Raw genomic sequence first — 15,742 nt, 5'->3', positions numbered from 1 at the left:
GCCCATCACCTGTGCCCAACTGCCTCAAGAATTCCCTGTCCTTTTGCTGCACAGTGTATTCCCATTAGTAAATAAAATGTAAATGTCGTGTGACCAGGGCCTCCCGTCGGGTAGACCGTTCGCCGGCTGCAAGTCTTTCGATTTGACTCCACTCCGGCGACTTGCGCGTCGATGAGTATGAAATGATGATGATTAGGACAACATAACACCCAGTCCCTCAACGGAGAATATCTCCGACCCAGCCGGGAATCGAACTCGGGCCCTTAGGATTGACATTCTTTCGCGCTGACCACTCAGCTACCGGGGGCGGACATTCCCAACAGTAGTATACCGTTTCTGTATGGAGAAAGAAGATCCATGACGACTTGCAAATTCTACCGTCTGTTGTACATGGTAGGGCTGTTGCAGTAGCCTCTGAGGAAAAAAGCTGTATATATTTGATCTACGAGCCCAGCTGCTTTAGTCGATATATAAAATGTCACTCTGTGTTACAGAAGAGACAAAAAATCCTGTACAATTTATTCTCCTGGAATTGGAACCTTCTCAACTTTACGGGGTGTAACACATCCCCACATGCAGTCATGGAGCTTCGAATTCGAGTCCTGGTGGCTGCACAATAATGTGAAAGATGGGGACTGTCCTGGTTGAGTAGTAGGCTATGAAAAGTAGAGTCTACCGGCCTGTTTGTTGGTGCTTTTGGAAGATTTCTCATGTACGTCTAGTCGGTTACAGGCTCTAGGCTACACTTTACGTACCCAAAGATGTCCCGCGTCCGGCCATCCTGATTTAGGTTTTCCGTGATTTCCCTAAATCGCTCCAGGCATATGCCGGGATGGTTTCTTTGAAAGGGCGCGGCCGGTTTCCCACCCCGTCCTTCCCTAATCCGATGAGACCGATGACCTCGCAGTTTGAACTCTTCCCCCAAAATAACTCCCCGCCCCCCCCCCCCCCCAACCCAAAGATGTGGTTTTCCGAACACACTTCGTTTCATTTTAGTTATACGAGTCAACATCAAAAAATAGAAAGCATGAAAGTGATGAAATAAATCCATTAAGTTGGTCAGATTTGTGTTGTAATTAAAGAAAGTGTTGTATATGACATCAAATCTAACAATCCTTTTTTCAGACTTCACAACCTGTTCCTTCACTTCGAGGAGTATTAACGCTGGCTATTTTTGTTGATATCTATCAGGATTTTCTCACTCGTTCTGACTTTTTTCTGTTTCAGATTTTTAATTTCCGTTTCATAACGCATCACACGGTCAAAAAAATTTTTTTATAAATACTTCTAGCTTTATTTCGTAACTCGTTGGATATGGCAAATTTAATAATATGAGAATAAAATTTTAGATCGTCGAATCAAAAAGAAGGAATTAATACAAGGTGTTTGGAAATTCCCGTTAAAAAGCTGTAGGACTTGTAGAGGGGAGTGGGTACATAATATTTTTAACAGAAATCCATGTCCTGGAACGTAAAGTTTTCGTTCTACGACGGTTTCAATACAGATGTGTGACTCATCCATTTCTGCTTGAGGACTTGAATTAGTCGTGACGCAGTACAGTTATTAGATAACAGTTCGAAAGGAAACATAACGAAAGCTCGATTTATCTCTAAGGCACGTTTGTGTTTGTTAACACTTAAACATTACGTGTTTACATTATTCCAAAACAAAAAATAACGCAGCATTCTGTACGTACAGAGCATTACGACAGCGGCTCAGTATTGTTACAGACATTATACCTACGAAACATGTTCTGGTACACACTCTCCGTTCCACCTGGTGTCTCTTAAATTTCTCCTGCAGCGGCCAGCAGATCTTCTGTTCTCTACAGCAGCAAGGCGGACGATAAGTGACATCAGGTGACCGTCTGAGGCAGTACACGTCATCCTGTCTACCATACTGCATACTGGGAAAAGCGACTCTGAGTCCTTCCTCTTTCCCTCAGCAGACGTGGCCGCATTACACACCTGAACTGAAACCGTCGTAGAACGGAAACGATTCGTTTCCGGACATGGGTTCCTATAGAAAATATTATGTACTCACTCCCCTTTCTAAGTCCTAGAAGTTCGTAACGGTAGTTTCCGAACACGCTGCGTTAACAACTTAAAAAGATGTACTTTGCGTACAAGTGAATACGCGTACCTTCTAGATGTAAAGGTAAAATATCTTGAAAATACTAACTGGATACTGTCAATCATTCGAGATACAATACGGTGACTTTTTAGTAATTTTTGACAAATTCTGTTCCTGGAGAACGACACGTTTTCAGACTCACTGATTGAACTACACAAAAAATGACAGTTTCAGAATTTTGCTCGCTCTTGGGAAAACTTCTCCTGACGCGCATGCTTGGCTTAGTTTCACTCCCAATATTCTCATCATCCCTTTCAACATTTGAACATGAGCTTCGTGGAATATTCAAGAACCTCAACAGCTAGAAGCTTTGGTTCATTTGCAATAGAGAAATACGCTGAATTGACAAAAGTCACAGAATAGCTATTGGCCGGCCGCGGTGACCGAGCGGTTCCAGGCGCTCCAGTCTGGAACCGCGAGACTGCTACGGTCGCAGGTTCGAATCCTGCCTCGGGCATGGATGTGTGTGATGTCCTTAGGTTAGTTAAGTTTAAGTAGTTCAAAGTTCTAGGGGACTGATGACCTCAGATGTTGAGTCCCATAGTGCTTAGAGCCATTTGAACCATTTGATAGCTATTTGCACGTATGTATATGGCAGTAGTATCGCTTAAACGAGGTATAAAATGTCAGTATATTGGCGGAAGTGTCGTTTTTATTCAGGTTTACGACGTGATTGTGACCGCATGACGAGACGGGAATAGGGTATTTGTCTGTTTTCTGAAAATTGCCTTAAATGATTAATTATGTCATTTTATGCTCCTCTTGAATTTCTGTATTCTTTTACAATAACAGAAATGAAATTCAAATAATTTGAAAGCCCACTAAAATGCTCCATTCGAGTCATGTGATGCCTGTGACTCACTGGCTAGCTCGCCGCTCCTACTGTCATACAGATAATTCACAGTGATATCTTATTTTGGAATTTACATTTCGGAAAATAGGTTACAAATGGTGTGTAGTGCCATACAGTGCAAATGCACCTATAAAAACTCCTGGAAAGTTTTTTTGAGTGTTCGAGAGAATGAGACGATTCTTAAAATGGGTTAGACTGTACTGGCAAATTGCCGTCACGTCGACGCAATAACTTCATTAAAAATGTGTTACACTCTGAAGTTAACATTAATTTACCTCCCTTTACCACTGTTACAAGGAAGGATAGCAGCATTTAAAGAAATTAAACTCTTAAGAAAAATTGTCGTTTTACCCGACTTCGCACAAGTACTTCGCTCGCTCACTTGTTAGACAGGTAGCCCGTCGAATTTTACAAGGTGATGTCCGTAAATCGCCGGTTCGAATCCAACCCGAAAGAATATTTTAACTTATTTTTAAAACGAGTCGACAGTCTTTTCATATGAAAAACAAGTCACAGTTACGAAACTTCACCACACCGATCAAAAAGAGAATATTAAGTACTGTGTTTTCCTTGCTGTTTACGTGCGCTTAGATTTGCAATCGCTGTCCACGCTCGTCACGTTCAAAAAGATATTTTGTAGTTAATGTAACCACACACTTCCACCTTTATTAGAAACAATGTTTTTTATCTTTTTTCGTTCCAATTATGATCCCTCATGTTCAAACTGGAGTAAGACTGCTTCACACGCTGGCGTTAGTTTACACTCACAAATATCACAGACTTTACGTTTGTGTTGCCTGCATGCTTTATGTATCTCCGTATAGAAAACCTCATTGTCATACGCCTCGTTGTACTGTGAATGTATGGTGATATCTTCACTACTATAACGCTTTCCAAAAAAGTGAATTGTTTGTTCGCTAAATAAATGCATTTATCCTCTGTTGTCCATTTCTCAGACTAAAATTAATGTGAAGCTATATAAAATACATCCCACCATCGAAACAACTACTACTATCTGTTCTTGCTAACGCTATTGTCGTGCTTCGTGTAACACTTTTGTAAATACATTGTCCTTGCACTATTTGAACATTTGATTTCATTATCCGTACTCAGATGCGCTATCCATTGCGCCACTGACCACCTCGGCAGACGGAAATCTCTGCTGAGTGTCTTCCATATAGGAAATCGGCACTAAGGTTTGCCAAGAATACTGTTATTGTGCTTTGAGTCGTAGATCATGACCAATAGTCCACAGCATAGTCATAATATAGTGACCCATTTGCAAAAGTTCCACAATTCTTTAGTTTCTAGCGAGTTTAATGATGTTGCGGGGAGCAGGGTAGAGACTGTACGTCGTTGCACATATCGTCGCTCTAAATGGGTGGACATCAACTTTCGCAAGGTTTCCACAATCAGCGTTCACAAAGTTCCTTTCTACTGTTAGTTAAAAATTGTAGTTGCGTTTCGCAGCACTAAATAGCTAAACTATTTGCAGAAACAGTACGTAAAAACCTTGTAACTTCTGCTAATACACGTGAAACTTCGCCTTACTCCTAGTTTATGACGTAACAAGAGCATGACACAATAACAGAGAGTTTTCGATCACGTAATCAAAGCTTGATATTTAATTTTTTTAAGCTTTAATTACACAAAAATAACAGATACTTCGTGATAATATTGACCGTAAATGCTATTCGAATGTTATAATCAATCTGAATAACAACAGTCCGAACCATATTTTTAACACAGGAAAGTAGCCTATTAACAGACTTCGAACGCGAAGTGGTAATTGGAGGTAGATGCATGGGACATTCTGTTTCTAAAATCGCCAGGGAATTCAATATTCCGAGATCCACAGTGTCAAGAGAGTGCTGAGTATACCAAATTTGGCCGGCCGGTGTGGCCGAGCGGTTCTAGGCGCTTCAGTCTGGAACCGCGCGACCGCTACGGTCGCAGGTTCAAATACTGCCTCGGGCATGGATGTGTGTGATGTCCTTAGGTTAGTTAGGTTTAAGTAGTTCTAAGTTCTAGGGGACTGATGACCTCAGATGTTAAGTCCCATAGTGATCAGAGCCATTTGAGCCATTTTGAATACCAAAGCGCCGCGCGGGATTATCCGAGCGGTCTAGGGTTCAAATGGTTCAAATGGCTCTGAGCACTATAGGACTTAACTGCTGAGGTCATCAGTCCCCTAGAACTACTTAAACCTAACTAACCTAAGGACATCACACACATCCATGCCCCAGGCAGGATTCGAACCTGCGGCCATAGCAGTCGCGCGATTCCGGACTGAAGCGTCTAGAACCGCAAGGCCACTTCGGCCGGCGCGGTTTAGGGCGCTGCAGTCATGGACTGTGCGGCTGGTCCAGGCGGAGGTTCGAGTCCTCCCTCGGGCATGGGTGTTTGTGTTTCTCCTTAGGATAATTTAGGTTAAGTAGTGTGTAAGCTTAGGGACTGATGGCCTTAGCAGTGAAGTTCCATAAGATTTCACACACAACTCAACATTTTTTTTAAATACCAAATTTAAGGCATTACATGTCATCACGGATAACGCAGTGGCCGACGACGTTCATTTAACGACCGAGGGCAGCGGCGTTTGCGTAGAGTTGTCAGTGCTAACAGACAAACAACACCACGTGAAATAACTGCAGAAGTCAATGTGGCACGAACGATGAATGTATCTGCTAGGATAAAACACTATCTGTTTATGGTTCATCTAAATTTTTTATAATTTTTTGCTTTAAAATTTTCGCATATTGGTACTATACTTTCTGTATATGTAAAGTGTATTACACTGGGGGTTGAGGTTCTTTGCATTGTATGTGAGTAATGTATGTAAAATACTATGCAATTTTTCTTTGAAATTTTGTATTTAAAAATATTTGTGTGTATAAACTGTTCATGTTGATCTACATTTGACAATCGTAAGAAATGGTCAACGTTTAGGACCAATATAAGAAATAGGCGTTATGTAAAAGCCAGTGTGCTTTTGTTGGAAACCAAAGTGGCTCTGGGGAGTGGAAAAGGTGGCAAGGGCGAATTGGCGCGCTACCTAAAGCAAGCGCGGGAAGTAGGTCACACAGTCTGTAGGCAGCAGTGATTGAGGCAACACCCTTGTTGAGCAGGAGAAGCTTTGCCTGCAAATTTGCACAAAAATGCTTCGGATGAAGACCGCAAACGGTTTACGGCATAGCTGCGAGTTGTTGGGCTACTGTATCTAAAACTGAACGACGCCAAGAAGAGAAATTAAGCCCATACAGTAAGATACTTGCTGGCCTTACTATGGATAGTGTGGTTGCCATAACTGTTCACCACACCCAAGCCTACAACCACCAGATAAGATATTTTTGGTATTCTACTGTTGTACAGCGTGAACCATTAATTCAAACGGTGTTTTATTAGTGAATAATCAGTCTTGAACTTTAAAGAAACTGGTTTACCCTGTTATATCATCCTAATCATACACCTATATAGGGTTCCTTCCTGGTGTTTGATTAATCCGAGTACTGTTTTACAGACTTAGGAAGTGCCAAGTTATTATAAAGGGACACCATTAAAATTGTTTTTGTGCAAATAATGAGTGTAATAGCTTTTGAAAGTAGATTCTAGTAAGAAACAGGTTTTCTTTAAGTGAAATGTTCAGTATAAAAAGTGTGTGCTTTAGTATCTAAGCATTTTAGTATTTAAGTTTATTGGTTATGGAAAGTGCTTTTCTAAAGGTCCCCCCTGGCCAATTTTTTTTTTTTTTAGCTTCCTTGAGGCTATCTACTGGAATTTTTCTGTTTTAGAAACGTAATGTATAAGGGTGTAGCAGTCAAATAATTCCAGTGTCTGCACCAACATTGTTTACGTGGAGTAATGTTTATTTGAAGAAGCATCTTAAACAATAGCAAGAAAGTAGGCAAAATTCATACTTCTGCTTTTCCAATACTTCACTGTTTCATTGCCTGGATGGGCTGGCGACCGTTATTGTAAACCACTAAATGAACTTGGAACTGAGTTGTCCTAGCTTCAATGTAATACTATTCATACTGCATTTCTTTCTAACCGCTGGATGAGATCTTAGGAAAAGAATTGAATAGTTTTATTTATTTATCCATTAGACACAACACACGGTCAAATCCTGTAAAACGGTCATTAGCTTTTCTATTAACAGGACTATTCTCCTACAGTGTACTTTATTTGGAAACTAAACTAAATTTAGTAAGAGGGTTACACGTGGCAACATAGATATCGGGTTTTCCGTTATTTAGATAAAAGCATACTAAATTACAATAATAATGGTAGGGTTATAAGTGCGGCGATATTTGGCGATAAACAGCTATGGCAGCAGACGACCGACGCGAGTGCATTTGCTAACAAGACAACATCGCTTGCAGCGCCTCTCCTCGTCTCTTGACCATATCGGTTGGACCCCTGAAAACCTTGGCTTGGTCGGAGGAGTCCCGATTTCAGTTGATAAGAGCTGATGGTAACATTCGAGTGTGGCATATATCCCACGAAGCCATGGACCCAAGTTGTCAGGAAAGCACTGTGCAAGTTGATGGTGGCCTTATATTGGCGTGGCATGTGTTTACGCGGAATGGACTCGGTCCTTTGGTCCTACTGAACCGATCAATGACTGGAAGTGGTTATATTCCGCTACTTGGAGACCATTTGCAGCCATTCATGTACTTCATGTTCCCAAACAGCGATGGAAATTTTATGGATGATGATGCACAATGTCACTGGACCACAGTTGTTCGCGATTGGTTTGAAGAACATTCTGGACTATTCGAGCGAATAGTTTGGCCATCCAGATATTCCGACATGAATTCTATAGAACATTCATGGATCATAATCATGAGGTCAGTTTTTTCAAAAAATCCTGCAGTGGCAACACTTTCGCGGTTATGGACGGCTTTAGAGGGAGCGTTGTTCAGTATTTCTGAAGGGGCTTTCTAGGACTCCGTGTTAGGAGTTATCCCATGACTTTTGTCACCTCAGTGTACTGTCTGAAATCCGAGATACGTTTACTTGTTTCAGTTCCTTTCGTTAATCACGTCCAATGTTTGTTTTATATTGTTTATTTTGGGAAACTGAAGTCTTTTCACAGAAAGTTCTGACTCTTCCACGTCGGTCTGTGTGGCCGAGCGGTTCTAGGCGCTTCAGTCTGGAACAGTGCGACCGCTACGGTCGCAGGTTCGAATCCTGCCTCGGGCATGGATGTGTGTGATGTCCTTAGGTTAGTTAGGTTTAAGTAGTTCTGAGTTCTAGGGGACTGATGACCTCAGATGTTAAGTCCCATTGTGCCCAGAGCCATTTGAACCATTCTGACTCTTCCACTTTCCTCCGGCTCCCCCCCCCCCCCCCCAACCTTATTTTTAAAAAAATAAATACACCACTTCTTTGCTCTCGCGATGATAGTCTTTTTAGTTAACTTGCAACTTGCCATATGAAAGACTGACTGTGATAGGTTTCAGTAAACTCCTCGTTTACTGTGTCTGACTTCATGATTCCATCTCGTTCTTTATCTACACCTGTATTTCCACACTGCCCACTTCCGAGAAAAATGACCGCGTACAACAAGAATGCCGCAGTGAGTCGGATGTGCGCTGTGGAATAGTCTACAGCCGTTCTAAAAACGTTTTCACGGATGAAATAACCTCAAAATAGTAGGTATGAGTGACTCGATGAGAATGGAGCTGTGTAAATATAGTATGTTAGGGTATAGGTACAAATTGGTACCTTAATACTCAGAAGTGGGATAGAAAGGCAGCCAGCATCAGCATTTATGTTCAAGCATGCATTTCTCGCGCTATTTTCACGTTTTGGTCCATTAACTGTATAAACGTCAGCAGGAAATGGACAGTTGTAGTGCTTACATTCTGCTCTTGAGTCTAACCGATCGAAACGCCCGGATATTAAAATTTCGTGAATCGGTTTTGGAGCTCACAAAACCGGGAGTCTGTCGGCAGCCCTCCGGAGTTAGCATGGTAGTCGATAGCCAGTGATTTTCAGGGCAATGGAAAACTGGCAGACTTATGAAGTGTGTTTCTCGTGCATGATGTGAAGGGCTCAGCTGTTTTCACGTTTTTGTGAGAAAAGATGCCACGTAATGAGTGAGTACCCGCTAGGTGGAAAGAGGTCTCATATCAGCACGTGGAGATATCAGCTTGCTGGAAGTATTGTTTCACAACGAGACGGACTTGAGGAAGTCTATAGTAGACAATAAATTCCACTTATTGCAGCTGAAATTTGCTATGATTCCGCGTACGGGGTAACAGTATTGAACTATATGAAAGAAACGTAAATTCGTCTCAAAATACGGAGTGCACACATTTTATTCAACGTGTAAACGTTATTACAGATATTCGAATTTAGGTTATGACATGTTCGATGTGCTGCCATCACTGGCCATGATGTGGTGCAGACGAATAGCGAAATTCAGCATGACCCACTGAAGTGTCGGAACATCGATGCTATCGATGACCACTTGAATGGCTGTTTTCAGCTCAGCAATGGTTATGGGATTATTGCTGTACACCTTGTCTTTAATATAGCCACACAAAAAGCAGTGGCATGTGTTCACATCTGGAGAACATGGCGGCCAGTCGAGGCTCATGTCAGTGACCGCTGGATACCCCAGAGCCAGAGTGCGGTCCCCAAAGTGCTCCTCAAGGACATCAAACACTTTCCTGCTTCGATGGGGTCGAGCTCCGTCTTGAATGAACCACATCTTGTCGAAGTCAGGGTAACTTTGGAAAATGGGGACGAAATTATTTTCCAAAACCTTCACGTAGCGTTCCGTAGTCGCCATGCCATCAATGAATATCGCATCGATTTTTCTGTGACTGGACACTGCAAACCACACAGTCACCTGTTGAGGGTGAAGAGACTTCTCGATCGCGAAATGCGGATTCTCAGTCCCCCAGATGCGCCAATTTTGCTTGTTGATGAACCCATCGAAATGAAAGTGGGCTTCGTCACTAAACCACGCATGTATGCGTATACTGATTCCCATCATGCCCCGCGGCCAATCGCGTAGTTTGAACATTCTGACGCAAATCGTTCAGAAGTTATGAAGTTATTATTTCATATAGTTCAATAATTGGAACACGTGGGGCAATACTGACCCTACGACATATCTTAGAAAATAGATTAAGGAAAGACCAAAAATGGCTCTGAGCACTATGGGACTCAACATCTTAGGTCATCAGTCCCCTAGAACTTAGAACTACTTAAACCTAACTAACCTAAGGACATCACACACATCCATGCCCGAGGCAGGATTCGAACCTGCGACCGTAGCGACCGCGCGGTTCCAGACTGTAGCGCCTAGAACCGCATGACCACACCGGCCGGTCAAGGAAAGACCAACCTACGTTTCTAGCATTTGTAGACTTAGAGAAAGCTTCTGACAACGTTGACTGGAACACTCTCTTTCAAATTCTCATGGTGGCAGGGATAAAATACAGGGAGCGAAAAGCAATTTGCAATTTGTACAGAAACCAGAAGGCAGTTATAAGAGTCGAGGGGCATGAAAGGGAAGCAGTGGTTGGGAAGAGAGTAAGACAGAGTTGTAGCCTATCCCCGATGTTATTCAATCTGTATATTGAGCAAGCAGTAAAGGAAACAAAAGAAAAATTCGGAGTAGGAATTAAAATCTATGGAGAAGAAATAAAAACTTTGAGGTTCAGCGATGACATTGTAATTCTGTCAGACACAGCAGAGGACCTGGAAGAGCAGCTGAACGGAATGGACAGTGTCTTGAAAGGAGGATATAAGATGAACATCAATAAAAGAAAAACGAAGATAATGGAATGTAGTGGAATTAAATCGGGTGATACTGCGGGAATTAGATTAGGAAATGAGACACTTAAAGTAGTAAATGAGTTTTACTATTTGGGGAGTAAAATAACAGATAATGGTCGAAGTAGAGAGGATATAAAATGTAGACTGGCAACGGCAAGGAAAGCGTTTCTGAAGCAGAAAAATTTGTTAACATCGAGTATATATTTAAATGTCAGGAAGTCGTTTCTGGAAGTATTTGTATGGAGTGTAGCCATGTATGGAAGTCAAACGCGGACGATAAATAGTTTAGACAAGAAGAGAATAGAAGCTTTCGAAATGTGGTACTACAGAAGAATGGTGAAGATTAGATGGGTAGATCACATAACTAATGAGGACATATTGAATAGAATTGGGGAGAAGAGTTTGTGGCACAACTTGACTAGAAGAAGGGATCGGTTGGTAGGACATGTTCTGAGGCATCAAGGGAACACCAATTTAGTACTGGAGGGCAGCGTGGAGGGTGAAAATCGTAGAGGCAGACCAAGAGATGGATACACTAAACAGATTCAGAAGGATGTAGGTTGCAGTAGGTACTGGGAGATGAAGAAGCTTGCACAAGATAGAGTAGCATGGAGAGCTGCATCAAACCAGTCTCTGGACTGAAGACCACAATAACAACAACAGTTCAATAATTGTCACCCTGTACGTCTTTCTTGTTTTCTAATTTAGACTATTATCCTGTTTTGTTTATGGAGGAGGATGGAGGTTGTTTATGGGGGAGGTTGGAGACGGTGTAGTAGCTGTTTGTGGATCTAAGAGTCTTTTGAAAGTAGTTGGATTGTTACAGGAATTTGATTTGTGGTACACGTCTCGTAGGTCACTCGGTGGCGTCGCTTATTTAGAGTGATAGTACAGTGATCTGCAAACCTTAAGGATGAGATAGACAAATTAACATAACATACTAACTACTAAATGGGAATGAATGAAAGTACGGTAGCATGTTGCTACAGGTCTGCCAATTGTGCACAGAAAGTTGCGTGGCACGCGGCTTGAGGTCATAGAGCCAAATGGAGCTGGCCCCACACAACGAGGTAGTTTAAGTAACGGAAAAGACAGAGTGTATCAACCAGCGTGCAGTTCAGGCGCGCTGTGGTGGTGGTCTTCATTACTGTATGGTCGGGAGACAACATCTGGATGTCATCATTCAAGGAGCAGTCACCGGGAAAATGGAAGAAGAACGAAGGGCGACAAGTGGAGTCCACGAGTTTGGTATCGTTCAAAGCTATGTTTCACGTGCATGGTTAACATTCCGATCCACAGGCACCACTACCCGAAGGAGGGGAGTTGGTCGACCACTGTCAACTACAGCATCAGATAACCGCTACATCGTGCAACAGGCGAGAAGGGACACACGTGAAACGGAGCCTGCAATGGAAACAACATTTAACAGTGCTACAAGGCACGAAATCTCACGCTCCGTAGTGGGACGGTGACTGCATGAGGGTGGTCTCATTGCCCGATGAACGGTACGTTGTGTTTCGTGGGTCTGCACATCGGTGACACCATTTGCGATGGTGCCAAGACAACACGGACTGGACTAATAGGGAGCCGGGTCGCGCGCTAGTCTCGGATGAGAGCAGATTTCAGTTGAGTGGTGATTCTGGATGTATCCTTATATGGTGAGAGGTAGTAACACGTATTGTGTTCAGGAACATTGCCGAATACGATCGTTTGGTGGCGCAGGTGTTATGGTGTGTGTGTGTGGGGGGGGTGGGAGGGCATAGTGTTGCATGGCCATACTGACCCCCTATTCATTGAACAGGGTATACTCATCAGTGAAAGTTATTGTGATAATGTACGTCTACTCGATGTGCGTCTTTCCAAGGGTACATCTGGCCCTGAATTCATTTTTATGAGCGACAATTAGCGACCACACCGAACGGTGCAGGTGGAAGACCTCTTGGAAAGAGAGGATATTTGGCGAATGGACTGACCTGCCTGTTATCCCTACTAAAATCCCATCGGCCATGTGTGGGATGCGGTGCACACATACCAACGACCATACAGCAGTTGGCAGCCGCGCTGGTGGAGGAATGGGTATCGATAGCTACGATGCCATGGTGTAGGTTCAAGTTCTTAGGTTGGCACTACGACACCGGCACTGACGACAGCGCCCTCTAGCCGGCGCTGTGTAGATCTACGAGCTCCACTCCAGATTCAGCCCATTTGATTCCGAGGAGACGACCAAGCAACATTGTTTCTACTCCATGAGGGCTAGCAATTACAGACTGTGTTACTTCAGTGATAGTATGTCCAGCTACTAGTAGCTGTTACATTTGATGGATGAACGGCTTCGCACCTACTTGCTCATCTGTATGCAAAGTTAAGTAAAAGAGATATAACCTAATTGTAGTACTGAATCATTTTCACCCTTTCCTGCTCCTACTCACTTCCTACATTCGGCCTCCCCATGCGGATCCTGTATGACCTTATTCCGTTACTGCACCTCCTCCTTTTCCTCGAACGGATACGGATCCTCTCCACCTCCCATAAACTTGATCCCCCTCACCCGCTTGTCTCTCCCATCCTCTCCCACCCTGCCCGCTGCCGCGCCTGTATTCCCACGTCCCACCTGCTCTCCATCTCTCCACTCTCCATACCCTCTCCCAAGGTGGCTTCCACCAACTCCCCCTCCCTGATGATGCCCTCATCCCCTCCTATCAACTTTGATCCTCCCTATCCCCTCCCTGTGAACCTCCCTCCCTCCTCCCCCCAGGCTTCCCCTCCCCCTAACCTCCTTTCCTCCCCCCCCCCCCCATCTCCACTGCCACGGGCATCTACAGTCTCCCCTCTCCCTCCTCCCCCGCTTTTTCCGCTTTTAGCAGGTCCCTGGACTCGTACTCGTCAAGTGACCATTCGCGCGCCAGAGATCATCGCCATCAGTTCTGTGTGTGTGCCGTCATGTTCGTGCTTCAGTGTTTTCACTGCACCACGCTCCACATTCACATGTGTTATCTCAGTCATCAGTGTTCGTGTACAGTGCTGACCGTTTTCTATTTTTTAGTACACCTGTGAACGGCTCCGCGTTTTTTACTCATGTGTCTACTGTTTTTGTCCACCATTGTGTTATGTTTTTCTGTGTCTTCTTTGTTTCTATTTGTACTGACTGTGGCCGAAGAGCGGCGTAATATTGCCGCTGCCGGCCCACCTTTTGTATGTGTCATAATAACAATAAAAAAAAAACCACAAGAACTCCTTACCAACCTTCTGGCCAGCGTGCGGAGTATGAACTGCTGTCCATGGCGATCGCACATCCTGTTAAGAACCATGTCCCGCCTTTTTTAATGTCCATGGGACCAAAATAAATCGCAGCTAGGTAACGACACAAAATACAGGGTGATTCAAAAAGAATACCACAACTTTAGGAATTTAAAACTCTGCAACGACAAAAGGCAGAGCTAAGCACTATCTGTCGGCGAATTAAGGGAGCTATAAAGTTTCATTTAGTTGTACATTTGTTCGCTTGAGGCGCTGTTGACTAGGCGTCAGCGTCAGTTGATGCTAAGATGGCGACCGCTCAACAGAAAGCTTTTTGTGTTATTGAGTACGGCAGAAGTGAATTGACGACAGTTGTTCAGCGTGCATTTCGAACGAAGTATGGTGTTAAACCTCCTGATAGGTGGTGTATTAAACGTTGGTATAAACAGTTTACAGAGAATGGGTGTTTGTGCAAAGGGAAAAGTTCTGGATGGCCGAGAACGAGTGATGAAAATGTAGCACGCGTCCAGCAAGCATTTGTTCGCAGCCCAGGAAAATCGACTTGCAGAACTAGAAGAGAGCTGCAAATTCCACAATCAACTGTATGGAGAGTCCTACGAAAAAGGTTAGTTATGAAACCTGAACGTCAACTACCCGAGGCGATGGATCGGCCGCCAGGCAGCCCGTGACAGAGCACTTCATCACTGGTCTCCAAGGAGCCCTGATCTTACCCCCTGCGATTTTTTCTTATGGGGGTATGTTAAGGATATGGTGTTTCGGCCACCTCTCCCAGCCACCATTGATGATTTGAAACGAGAAATAACAGCAGCTATCCAAACTGTTACGCCTGATATGCTACAGAGAGTGTGGAACGAGTTGGAGTATCGGGTTGATATTGCTCGAGTGTCTGGAGGGGGCCATATTGAACATCTCTGAACTTGTTTTTGAGTGAAAAAAAAACCTTTTTAAATACTCTTTGTAATGATGTACAACAGAAGGTTATATTATGTTTCTTTCATTAAATACACATTTTTAAAGTTGTGGTATTCTTTTTGAATCACTCTGTATAAAAATAACGATGTATATACAATGCACTTTGTCTACTTTCCAGTACTTCACATGTGCGTTTTGTGTACTTAATGATCTAAATAATTACGTGATTTTAAGAATCTAATAACAGTTTTTTTCCTCTGTGAATTTGTAATTTTGCTGGACCCTACTCTCACACATTTCTAAATTATGTATATGGAATAATCACACCCGCTAGTAGGAGATGTATTCGGATGCTTTACTGAGTAGATATCCGTGTTCTTAATTAATTTCACTGCAACTGACAGACCTTCCCTCGAGACAGATCATCATATTAAACAGCCATAGGCCAATAGTCGTCATTCGATATTAGCATTAAAACTTCTCGCCTCCGTCACCGTGTACAGGTACGCAGAAACACTTGCCCACGAATCAGAAATACCTGCAATCTGTTAAATATGTTACTGTGAAGTGGAAACACGAAGAGGCAACTACATCAAACCAAGACCAGGCATATCTCGTGTTTGGAGAATGCCTTGAGAACTTTACCTGCCATCGTATGTGGTACCGACAGTGAAGTACGAAGGAGGTGTTGCTACAGTAAGCAGGAGTTTTTGGTGGTTAGATTGTGGTACCCTTATTGCGCTTAAGAAAACGCTGAATACGGAGGAATATGTACACATTTTACAGCATTTT

Source organism: Schistocerca cancellata, chromosome 4 (genome assembly GCF_023864275.1).
Source record: "Schistocerca cancellata isolate TAMUIC-IGC-003103 chromosome 4, iqSchCanc2.1, whole genome shotgun sequence".
In the NCBI taxonomy this organism is placed as follows: domain Eukaryota; kingdom Metazoa; phylum Arthropoda; class Insecta; order Orthoptera; family Acrididae; genus Schistocerca; species Schistocerca cancellata.
Note: the sequence above shows the minus strand (reverse complement) of the source record.